This window comes from Ranitomeya imitator, chromosome 8, assembly GCF_032444005.1.
Source record: "Ranitomeya imitator isolate aRanImi1 chromosome 8, aRanImi1.pri, whole genome shotgun sequence".
Taxonomy (NCBI): Eukaryota; Metazoa; Chordata; class Amphibia; order Anura; family Dendrobatidae; genus Ranitomeya; species Ranitomeya imitator.
This window is the reverse complement of record NC_091289.1, coordinates 180,490,317-180,499,778: the sequence shown is the minus strand read 5'-3', so window position 1 is coordinate 180,499,778 and position 9,462 is coordinate 180,490,317.

The window sequence follows — 9,462 nt, the reverse complement described above, 5'->3', positions numbered from 1 at the left end:
ATATATATATATATATATATATATATATATATATATATATATATATATATAATTTTTTTTTTTTTACCTTGTTACTGTTTCATGGTCCAAAACAATTGCTGCAGGGTTGTCCAATTTGTGAGCTAATTTCAGTTCCTATGCCCATGTACCCAGGAGAATTGGCCACCTTGGCATTCTTTTTGGTGGGTCATCACCACGTGAGCCCTGGTAACTTCGAGCAATGGGGGGAGCACTTGTTTTGTTAAGCTGTTATCTTACATTGCAGGCATATTCAGACACTGCAGATTTGTTGCAGAAATTACTGACTGTTGCATTCATCCAGGTGGAGCTCAAAGAATTTATTTCCCCCCTCTATATCCATTTTTAGATCCCGATTATGATCTGATTCAGTATTGCACTTGTGCCTGTGTCTTTGATACACTTTATTTTTAAGTTTTAATTTTGTTTGTTCATCTGTTTTTGTTTTGAGTTTCCAGGGTCATTATTTGCAACTTTTTTTTTTTTTTAAATATATTATAACTAAAAATCCAGAAAAACTGGAGGCAGCACACCGTTTGCAGTGAAAAGGAGCCATTTAATCAGCCCAGAAAGCTTTTTGGGCTGATTAAATGGCTCCTTTTCACTACAAACGGTGTGCTGCCTCCAATTTTTCTGGATTTTTATAATTGAGGTTTGGTATTTGCCTGGGGGGCTCTGCACCCGGGCTCTTTCTTTGTGGTGCTCTAATTTTCTTTCTCTATTATAACTAGTGATGTCGAGTGTCCTCGTTACTTTCTCGATCATCAGGTTCTCGTTACTCGGCGAGTATTTTTGAATTCTCCCTCGCAAGCTAAGTCTCTGCCCTGCATGTTTGGCGCCTGTTAGACAGCTAATAAACATCCAGGGCTTGCCTTCCTGTCATTGTAATGCTGTAGCCCTGTTGTTAGTGGCATTACTGTGATTGGCTGGCCACATAGCATCATCAGTTCTATATAAGACCGTAAGAAAAGAAAAAAAGAGGCAAAAAACAACGCTTTATTATCATACCGCCGAACAAAAAGTGGAATAACACGCGATCAAAAAGACAGATATAAATAACCATGGTACCGTTGAAAACGTCATCTTGTCCCGCAAAAAACGAGCTGCCATACAGCATCATCAGCAAAAAAAATAAAACAGTTATAGTCCTCAGAATAAAGCGATGCCAAAATAATTATTTTTTCTATAAAATAGTTTTTATCGCATAAAAGCGCCAAAACATAAAAAAATTATATAAATGAGGTATCGCTGTAATCGTACTGACCCGAAGAATAAAACTGCTTTATCCATTTTACCAAATGCGGAACGGTATAAACGCCCTTCCTCCCTCCCCGCCCCCCCCAAAAAAAAAAAAATCATGAATAGCTTGTTTTTGGTCATTCTGCCTCACAAAAATCGTAATAAAAAGCGATCAAAAAAATGTCACATGCCCAAAAATGTTACCAATAAAAACATCAACTCATCCCGCAAAAAACAAGACCTCACATGACTCTGTGGACCAAAATATGGAAAAATTATAGGTCTCAAAATGTGTAGACGCAAAAACTTTTTTGCTATAAAAAGCGTCTTTTAGTGTGACAGCTGCCAATCATAAAAATCCGCTATAGAAAACGCTATAAAAGTAAATCGAACCCCCCCTTCATCACCCCCTTAGGGAAAAATAATAAAATTAAAAAGAATGTATTTATTTCCATTTTCCCGTAAGGGTTGGGGCTAGGGTTGGAGCTAAAGTTAGGGCTAAGGTTAGGGTTAGGGTTAAGGCTACAGTTAGGGTTGGGGCTAAAGTTAGGGTTAGGGTTTAGATTACATTTACAGTTGGGAATAGGGTTGGGATTAGGGTTAGGTGTGTGTCAGGGTTAGAGGTGTGGTTAGGGTTAGGGGTGTGTTTGGATTAGGGTTTCAGTTATAATTGGGTGGTTTCCACTGTTTAGGCACATCAGGGGCTCTCCAAACGCGACATGGCGTCCGATCTCAATTCCAGCTAATTCTGCGTTGAAAAAGTAAAACAGTGCTTCTTCCCTTCTGAGCTCTCCCGTGCGCCCAAACAGGGGTTTACCCCAACATATGGGGTATCGGCGTACTCGGGACAAATTGGACAACAACTTTTGGGGTCCAAGTTCTCTTGTTACTCTTGGGAAAATAAAAATTTGGGGGGCTAAAAATCATTTTTGTGGGGGAAAAAAAAGATTTTTTATTTTCACGGCTCTGCGTTGTAAACTGTAGTGAAACACTTGGGGGTTCAAAGTTCTCACAACACATCTAGATAAGTTCCTTGGGGGGTCTAGTTTCCAATATGGGGTCACTTGGGGGTTTTCTACTGTTTGGGTACATCAGGGGCTCTGCAAATGCAACGTGACGCCTGCAGACCAATCCACCTAAAGGTACCTTCACACATAACGATATCGTTAACGATATCGTTGCTTTTTGTGACGTAGCAACGATATCGTTAAGGAAATCGTTATGTGTGACAGCGACCAACGATCAGGCCCCTGCTGGGAGATCGTTGGTCGCTGAACAAAGTCCAGAACTTTATTTCGTCGCTGGATCGGCGTGTGTGACACCGATCCAGCGATGTCTTCACTGGTAACCAGGGTAAACATCGGGTAACTAAGCGCAGGGCCGCGCTTAGTAACCCGATGTTTACCCTGGTTACCAGCGTGAAAGTAAAAAAAAAAAAACACTACATACTTACCTACTGCTGTCTATCCCTGGCGCTGTGCTCTGCACTCCTCCTGTACTGGCTGTGAGCGTCGGTCAGCCGGAAAGCAGAGCGGTGACGTCACCGCTCTGTTTTCCGGCCGCTGTGCTCACAGCCAGTACAGGAGGAGTGCAGAGAAGCTGAGCGCCGGGGACAGACAGCGGTAGGTAAGTATGTAGTGTTTGTTTTTTTTACTTTCACGCTGGTAACCAGGGTATACATCGGGTTACTAAGCGCGGCCCTGCGCTTAGTTACCCGATGTTTACCCTGGTTACCCGGGGACTTCAGGATCGTTGGTCGCTGGAGAGCTGTCTGTGTGACAGCTCTCCAGCGACCAAACAGCGACGCTGCAGCGATCCGGATCGTTGTCGGTATCGCTGCAGCGTCGCTTAATGTGAAGGGGACATTAGTCTGTATTCCAAATGGCGCTCCTTCCCTTCCGATCTCTGCCATGCGCCCAAACGGTGGTTAACCAACCCCCCCCCCCACATATCGGGTATCAGCGTACTTAGGACAAATTGTACAACAACTTTTGGGGTCCAATTTATCCTGTTACCCTTGTGAAAATACAAAACTGGGGGCTAATAAATCATTTTTGTGAAAAAAAAAAAAAAGAATTTTTATTTTCACGGCTCTGCGTTATAAACTGTAGTGAAACACTTGGGGGTTCAAAGCTCTCAAAACACATCTAGATAAGTTCCTTAAGGGGTCTACTTTCCAAAATGGTGTCACTTGTGGGGGGTTTCAATGTTTAGGCACATCAGTGGGTCTCCAAACGCAACATGGCGTCCCATCTCAATTCCTGTCAATTTTGCATTGAAAAGTCAAACGGCCTCTTCCCTTCTGAGCTCTCCCATGCGCCCAAACAGTGGTTTACCCCCACATATGGGGTATCGGCGTACTCAGGACAAATTGTACAACAACTTTTGGGGTCCATTTTCTCCTGTTACCCTTGATAAAATAAAACAAATTGGAGCTGAAGTAAATTTTTTGTGAAAAAAAAGTTAAATGTTCATTTTTAATTAAACATTCCAAAAATTCCTGTGAAACACCTGAAGGGTTAATAAACTTCTTGAATGTGGTTTTCAGCACCTTGAGGGGTGCAGTTTTTAGAATGGTGTCACACTTGGGTATTTTCTATCATATAGACCCCTCAAAATGACTTCAAATGAGATGTGGTCCCTAAAAACAAAAAAAAAATTCTCAAGTTTACCCATGACTTCCATTATATTCGTTACTTGGGTCAAGCACCTGAGTATTACGATTTGCTCGACTCGAGTAACGAGCACCTGAGCATTTTATTGCTCGCTCATCACTATTTATTACATCTAGATTGGTGAGGGTCCGACTGCTGAGACCCCAATAGATTGGCAGAATGGTGCACTTATGCCCCCCATCTGCATGTTTTGGCAGCACACTTGTTCCTCTTTCTACTGTCATATAGAGTAAGAATTAAAATTATATTGCTCAACTTTCTCCAATAGTCCCATAGAAAATGAATTTAGCATTGCCACATTATACTAAGGAAATACTAAAAACAAGACCTGTTGATGGCTCTTGAGGACTGGAGTTGGGGAACACTGGTCTAAAGCAAGTGCAATCTAATGTGTACAGAGACCTAATGGCCCTAACACAACATATGATGTCTGGGTACATAAGGATCCGGCCTGATGAATTTCAGAGGCTAATTCCTATATTTTCCCTGGAGATTCACGCTCTTGTAAGAAAAAAAAAAGAACACTCGGCGGAGCCTAGCATGACTGACTGTGTAGCTATCCAATGTGTTCGGGGGGGCTTTAACGACCCTTGTATAGAGGGCAGTAACCTGCCAAACAAACGTACGAGGACACTTTCCCTTGATCACATTTATTAATATGTGTGCGGGCATTGCCTAAAACAGCCGCAAGAAATGCAGCCTTGGAGACTCGAGCATCTCGAAAATTATGTTTGAGTAGAACCTGAGCATGCTCAGATAACACCTTTTCCGGACACGTTCCCTCATCACTAATGAGGACGTGTCCTCCCTCCAGTAGTGAAGAACCTGTGGACAAAACTTCCTTGGCAAAAGGGATTTTATTCTACTTATGCAAAAACATTCCTTTAAAATCCCATGTAGATACAGTCTCCAGGCCACTGGTCCTACATTGGTACATTGCAAGTCATGCCAATGAGATGTAATTTACACTGTTAGTTCAATAGAGTTATATCATGTCTACAATCACATCTAAAGCTAACCTATCAAATATTGATGGATAGAAGATAGAAAGATAGAAAAATAATATGCATATACCCACCCAAAAAAGTACACTTGACACAGGTTTCGCTGAGGCTTCATCTGGGGTTGACCGTATTACTATTATTCTATTTACCTCACATGCACTTGGATTCTGTTCTATGATTTCCATCATGAGAGCTACTTGACTGGCAATTGCAAAATAGTTTACTTGTTTTTTGGGGAGAGTCACTAGTCGTTGAAGTCCTTTACTGTTTTTGAGTCTCTGTCACATGCATCCAATGTTTTTTCTGCATTATCATAGCCATTTACTCCATTTCGCCACCCAAGTGCATGTTTTATATGACTTATATTTATGGTCACTTTTTTATCATAATTATAATTTTTTTAGACATCTACCTATATAATCGTCTAAGGGGTACTTCCGTCTGTTTGTCTGTCTGTCGCGGAAATCCTGCGTCGTTGATTGGTCCCGGCCGGCCACGACCAATCAGCGACAGGCTTAGTCCGGCTGCGAATTGGCCCCTCCCTACTCTCCTCCAGTCAGCACCAGTGTGTCGACCCATCCCGGACCAACTTTTTACTATTGATGCTGACTGCAGCATCAATAGTAAAAAGATATAATGTTAAAAATAATAAAAAATTGTGCTATTCTCACCTTCCGACGTCCACCGATGCGCGCTGCTGCCGCCAGCTTCCACTCCCAGTGATACATTACGAAATTACCCAGATGACTTAGCGGTCTCGTGCACATCGGGACAGCTTCGGTGGATGCTGGAGGGTGAGTATATAACTTTTTAATTTTTTTTTTAACAGGGATATGGTGCCCACACTGCTATATACAACGTGGGCTGTGTTATATACTACGTGGGCTGTGGTATATACTGCGTGGCTGCTATATACTATGTCGGCGGTGTTAGATACTGCGTGGGCTGTGCTATATATTAAATGGGCTGTGTTATATACTATGTGGCTGCTATATACTACGTGGATGTGTTATATACTACATGGCTGTGCTATATACTACGTGGCTGTGCTATATACTATGTGGCTGTCTGTGTTACGTGGGCTGTGCTACATACTATGCGGCTGCTATATACTACGTGCCTGTGCTATATACTACGTGACACGACGTACATACATACATACATATTCTAGAATACCCTGTAACGGAAATCCCGGGTCGCTGATTGGTCCGGCCATGAATTGGCCCCTCCCTACTTCCCTCCAGTCAGTGCCCCCTCCATACTCCCCTCCAGTCAGCTCCCACATAGCATTTTAGGATATACTACGTTGCTGTGCAATATACTACGTGGGCTGTGTTATATACTGCGTGGGCTGTGCTATATACTACGTGGGCTGTGTTATATACTGCGTGGGCTATATACAACCCCTGGCAAAAATTATGGAATTACCGGCCTTGGAGGATGTTCATTCAATTTTTTTAATTTTGTAGAAAAAAAGCAGATCCCACTCATGGTGCAAAATTAAAGTAATTTCAAATGGCAACTTTCTGGCTTTAAGAAACACTAAAAGAAATCAAGAACAAAAAATGTAGTAGTCAGTAATGGTTACTTTTTTTAACCAAGCATAGGGGAAAAATTATGGAATCACTCAATTCTGGGAAAAAAATTATGGAATCACCCTGTAAATTTTCATACCCAAAACTAACACCTGCATCAAATTAGATCGGCTCGTTATTCTGCATCTAAAAAGGAGGGATCACACCTTGGAGAGCTGTTGCACCAAGTGGACTGACATGAATCATGGCTCCAACACGAGAGATGTCAATTGAAACAAAGGAGAGGATTATCAAACTCTTAAAAGAGGGTAAATCATCACCCAATGTTGCAAAAGATGTTGGTTGTTCACAGTCAGCTGTGTCTAAAATCTGGACCAAAGACAAACAACATGGGAAAGTTGTTAAAGGCAAACATACTGGTAGACCAAGGAAGACATCAAAGCGTCAAGACCAGAAAAAAGCAATATGTCTCCAAAACAGGAAATGCACAACAAAACAAATGAGGAACAACTGGGAGAAAACTGGAGTCAAGTCTGTGACAGAACTGTAAGAAACCGCCTAAAGGAAATGGGATTTACATACAGAAAAGCTAAACAAAAGCCATCATTAACACCTAAACAAAAAAGAAACAAGGTTACAATGGGCTAAGGAAAAGCAATCGTGGACTGTGGATGACTGGATGAAAGCCATATTCAGTGATGAATCGCGAATCTGCATTGGGCAAGGTGATGATGCTGGAACTTTTGTTTGGTGCCGTTCCAATGAGATTTATAAAGATGACTGCCTGAAGAGAACATGCAAATTTCCACAGTCATTGATGATATGGGGCTGCATGTCAGGTAAGGGCACTGGGGAGATGGCTGTCATTACATCTTCAATAAAAGTACAGGTTTATGTTGATATTTTGGACACTTTTGTTATCCCATCAATTGAAAGGATGTTTGGGGATGATGAAATCATTTTTCAAGATGATAATGCATCCTGCCATAGAGCAAAAACTGTGAAAACATTCCTTGAAAAAAGACACATAAGGTCAATGTCATGGCCTGCAAATAGTCCGGATCTCAACCCAATTGAAAATCTTTGGTGGAAGTTGAACAAAATAGTCCATGACAAGGCTCCAACCTGCAAAGCTGATCTGGCAACATCAATCAGAGAAAGTTGGAGCCAGATTGATGAAGAGTCCTGTGTGACACTCATTAAGTCCAGGCCTCAGAGACTGCAAGCTGTAATAAAAGTCAGAGGTGCAACAAAGTACTAGTGATGTGTTGGAGTGTTTTTTTTGTTTGTTTGTTTTTCATGATTCCATATTTATTTCCTCAGAATTCAGTGATTCCATAATTTTTCCCCTATGCTTGGTTAAAAAAGTAACCATTACTGACTACCACATTTTTTGTTCTTGATTTCTTTTAGTGTTTCTTAAAGCCAGAAAGTTGCCATTTGAAATTACTTTAGTTTTGTGCCATGTCTGTGATCTGCTTTTTTTCTACAAAATTAAACAACTGAATGAACATCCTCCAATGCCGGTGATTCCATTATTTTTGCCAGGGGTTGTACTACGTGGGCTGTGCTATATACTACGTGGCTGGGCAATACTACGTGGGCTGTGTTGTATACTGCGTGGGCTGTGCTATATACTACGTGGAATGTTATATACTGCGTGGGCTGTGTTATATACTGCATGGGCTGTGTTATATAGTAATAATAATAATCTTTATTTATATAGCGCCAACATATTCCGCAGCCCTTTACAGTTTCAAACACAACAGTCATAAGTAACATCGTTAACAATACAATAATTAAAGCTAAATATGACGACCCTGCTTGTGAAAGCTTACAATCTACAATGAGGTGTGGGAGATACAAAGTACAGGTGTGTATTTACAATGATGTATTTACAATGATGGTCCACGGATCTTCAGGGGGTGGGGGATATATGGAATTTAGTGAATGGGCTACATACACACACAAACATAAAATGACTTTGATTAGTGAACGTGGTAGACCGCTCTGAACAATTGTATTTGAGCGAGCGCCTAAAGCTATGCAAATTGTGGATGGTCCTAATATCTTGGGGTAGAGCATTCCAGAGGATTGGCGCAGCGCGGGAGAAGTCTTGGAGTCGGGAGTGGGAGGTACGGATTAGTGCAGAGGTTAGTCGAAAGTCGTTTGCAGAGTGCAGTGGTCGGTTAGGCCAATAGACAGAAATGAGGGAGGAGATGTAAGGGGGTGCCGCACTGTGGAGAGCTTTGTGGGTGAGAACAAGTACTTTGAATTGTATCCTGTAATGAATAGGCAGCCAGTGTAACAACTGGCGAAGAGCGGACGCGTCCGAGTAACGATTAGCTAGATAGACAACCCTGGCTGCTGCATTAAGGATAGACTGGAGAGGGGAAAGTCGAGTGAGGGGGGAGGCCAATTAATAGAACATTGCAGTAGTCCAGGCGGGAGTGGATCAGGGCGACAGTGAGGGTTTTTGTTGTTTCCATGGTGAGAAAAGGGAGGATTCTAGAGATGTTCTTTAGGTGTAAGCGGCACGAGCGGGCAAGAGATTATATATGGGTGGTGAAGGAGAGATCGGAGTCAAACATAACACCCAGACAGCACGCCTGCTGCCGGGGCGTTATTGTGCCACCCACGGAAAGGGAAATGTCAGATTTAGGGAGGTTAGTAGACGGCGGGAGCAGAAGAAGTTCAGTTTTGGAGAGGTTGAGTTTCAGATAGAGAGTGGACATGATGTTGGAGACTGCAGACAGTCAGTGGCGTTCTGTAGTACAGCGGGGGTAAGGTCAGGGGATGACGTGTATAGTTGTGTGTCATCAACATAAAGATGGTACTGAAAGCCAAATCTGCTGATGGTCTATCCAATTGGGGCTGTATAGAGGGAGAAGAGAAGGGGGCCAAGGACTGAGCCCTGAGGTACCCCAACAGTGAGAGGAAGAGGAGATGAAGTGGAGCCAGAGAACAGAACACTGAAGGAGCGGTCAGAAA